We start from the raw sequence: 2500 nt of genomic DNA, 5'->3' as shown, positions 1-2500 counted from the left end.
TCATTGATAAGTTGAAAAAATTAAATGTAAAATGTAATAGAAAAGAATGTTATGGCAGTATAAAATTACCTACTGCACCTGGTTTTCCCAGGTGGTCTCCCATCCTAGTATTGACCAGGCCCAACACTGCATAACTATCAAGATAAGACGAGATTGGGCATGTCCAGTGTGGATTGGCTGTAGGTGCTCAAAGGTATTAAATTTAGACCTCTATTATTTCTTAACTCAAGGAAATTCATTGATAAGTTGAAAAAATTAAATGAAAAATGTAATAGAAAAGAATGTTATGGCAGTATAAAATTACCTAGAGCACCTGGTATCCCCAGGTGGTCTCCCATCCAAGTACTAACCAGTCCCAAGACTGCATAGCTTCCAAGATCAGACGAGATTGGGCATGTCCAGTGTGGTTTGGCTTTAGGTGCTCAAAACCATTAACTTTAGACCTATTTTACTTCTTAACTCAAGTAAATTCAATGATAAGTTGAAAAATTAAATGTATAATGTAATAGAAAAGAATGTTATGGCAGTATAAAATTACCTACAGCTCCTGGTATTCCCAGGTGGTCTCCCATCCAAGTACTAACCAGGCCCAACACTGCATAGTTTCCAAGATCAGACGAGATTGGGCATGTCCACTGTGGTTTGGCTGTAGATGCTCAAAAGCATTAAATTTAGACCGCTATTACGTCTTAACACAAGTAAATTCATTGATAAGTTGAAAAAATTAAATGTAAACTGTAATAGAAAAGAATGTTATTGCAGTATAAAATTACCTACAGCACCTGGTATTCCTAGGTGTTCTCCCATCCAAGTACTATCCAGGCCTAACACTGCATAGCTTCCAAGATCAGATGAGATTGGGCATGTCCAGTGTGGTTTGTCTGAAGAAGCTCAAAAACATTAACTTTAGACCTCTTTTACTTCTTAACTCAAGTAAATTCATTGATAAGTTGAAAAAATGTAATGTAAAATGTATTAGAAAAGAATGTTATGGCAGTATAAAATTACCTACAGCTCCTGGCATTCCCAGGTGGTCTCCCATTCAAGTACTAACCAGGCCCAAAACTGCATAGCTTCCAAGATCAGACGAGATTGGGCATGTACAGTGTGGTTTGGCTGTAGGCGCTCAAAAACATTAACTTTACACCTCTTTTACTTCTTAACTCAAGTAAATTCATTGATAAGTTGAAAAAATGTAATGTAAAATGTATTAGAAAAGAATGTTATGGCAGTATAAAATTACCTACAGCTCCTGGCATTCCCAGGTGGTCTCCCATCCAAGTACTAACCAGGCCCAACACTGCATAACTATCAAGATAAGACGAGATTGGGCATGTCCAGTGTGGTTTGGCTGTAGGTGCTCAAAAGCATTAAATTTAGACCGCTTTTACTTCTTAACACATGTAAATTCATTGATAAGTTGAAAAAATTAAATGTAAAATGTAATAGAAAAGAATGTTATGGCAGTATAAAATTACCTACAGCACCTGGGATTCCTAGGTAGTCTCACATCCAAGTACTAACCAGTCCCAACACTGCATAGCTTCCAAGATCAGACGAGATTGGGCATGTCCAGTGTGGTTTGGCTGTAGGTGCTCAAAAACATTAACTTTAGACCTCTATTACTTCTTAACTCAAAGAAATTCATTGATAAGTTGAAAAAATTAAATGTAAAATGTAATAGAAAAGAATGTTATGGCAGTATAAAATTACCTACTGCACCTGGTTTTCCCAGGTGGTCTCCCATCCTAGTATTGACCAGGCCCAACACTGCATAACTATCAAGATAAGACGAGATTGGGCATGTCCAGTGTGGATTGGCTGTAGGTGCTCAAAGGTATTAAATTTAGACCTCTATTATTTCTTAACTCAAGGAAATTCATTGATAAGTTGAAAAAATTAAATGAAAAATGTAATAGAAAAGAATGTTATGGCAGTATAAAATTACCTAGAGCACCTGGTATCCCCAGGTGGTCTCCCATCCAAGTACTAACCAGTCCCAAGACTGCATAGCTTCCAAGATCAGACGAGATTGGGCATGTCCAGTGTGGTTTGGCTTTAGGTGCTCAAAACCATTAACTTTAGACCTATTTTACTTCTTAACTCAAGTAAATTCAATGATAAGTTGAAAAATTAAATGTATAATGTAATAGAAAAGAATGTTATGGCAGTATAAAATTACCTACAGCTCCTGGTATTCCCAGGTGGTCTCCCATCCAAGTACTAACCAGGCCCAACACTGCATAGTTTCCAAGATCAGACGAGATTGGGCATGTCCACTGTGGTTTGGCTGTAGATGCTCAAAAGCATTAAATTTAGACCGCTATTACGTCTTAACACAAGTAAATTCATTGATAAGTTGAAAAAATTAAATGTAAACTGTAATAGAAAAGAATGTTATTGCAGTATAAAATTACCTACAGCACCTGGTATTCCTAGGTGTTCTCCCATCCAAGTACTATCCAGGCCTAACACTGCATAGCTTCCAAGATCAGATGAG

The 2500-nt window shown here is 37.1% G+C and overlaps 11 pseudogenes; all 11 read right to left on the bottom strand.

Annotated features, from left to right (window-relative positions):
* Positions 1 to 66: 66 nt before the first annotated feature.
* On the bottom strand, positions 67 to 185 carry LOC148490064 (5S ribosomal RNA; annotated as a pseudogene).
* A 116-nt stretch (positions 186 to 301) lies between these two features.
* LOC148490063 (5S ribosomal RNA) lies at positions 302 to 420 on the bottom strand (annotated as a pseudogene).
* A 115-nt stretch (positions 421 to 535) lies between these two features.
* On the bottom strand, positions 536 to 654 carry LOC148490062 (5S ribosomal RNA; annotated as a pseudogene).
* Positions 655 to 770: 116 nt separating this feature from the next.
* Positions 771 to 889, bottom strand: LOC148490061 (5S ribosomal RNA; annotated as a pseudogene).
* A 116-nt stretch (positions 890 to 1005) lies between these two features.
* Positions 1006 to 1124, bottom strand: LOC148490060 (5S ribosomal RNA; annotated as a pseudogene).
* Positions 1125 to 1240: 116 nt separating this feature from the next.
* On the bottom strand, positions 1241 to 1359 carry LOC148490059 (5S ribosomal RNA; annotated as a pseudogene).
* Positions 1360 to 1475: 116 nt separating this feature from the next.
* On the bottom strand, positions 1476 to 1594 carry LOC148490058 (5S ribosomal RNA; annotated as a pseudogene).
* A 116-nt stretch (positions 1595 to 1710) lies between these two features.
* LOC148490057 (5S ribosomal RNA) lies at positions 1711 to 1829 on the bottom strand (annotated as a pseudogene).
* Positions 1830 to 1945: 116 nt separating this feature from the next.
* LOC148490056 (5S ribosomal RNA) lies at positions 1946 to 2064 on the bottom strand (annotated as a pseudogene).
* Positions 2065 to 2179: 115 nt separating this feature from the next.
* On the bottom strand, positions 2180 to 2298 carry LOC148490055 (5S ribosomal RNA; annotated as a pseudogene).
* A 116-nt stretch (positions 2299 to 2414) lies between these two features.
* The window catches only part of LOC148490054 (5S ribosomal RNA), a 119-nt pseudogene continuing 33 nt past the window's right edge, over positions 2415 to 2500 (bottom strand).

This window comes from Taudactylus pleione, unplaced genomic scaffold (genome assembly GCF_031769625.1).
Source record: "Taudactylus pleione unplaced genomic scaffold, aTauple2 ptg000550l, whole genome shotgun sequence".
Lineage (NCBI taxonomy): Eukaryota > Metazoa > Chordata > Amphibia > Anura > Myobatrachidae > Taudactylus > Taudactylus pleione.
The sequence above is the reverse complement of the archived record's forward strand: the minus strand, read 5'-3'. Positions and strand labels throughout refer to the sequence as shown.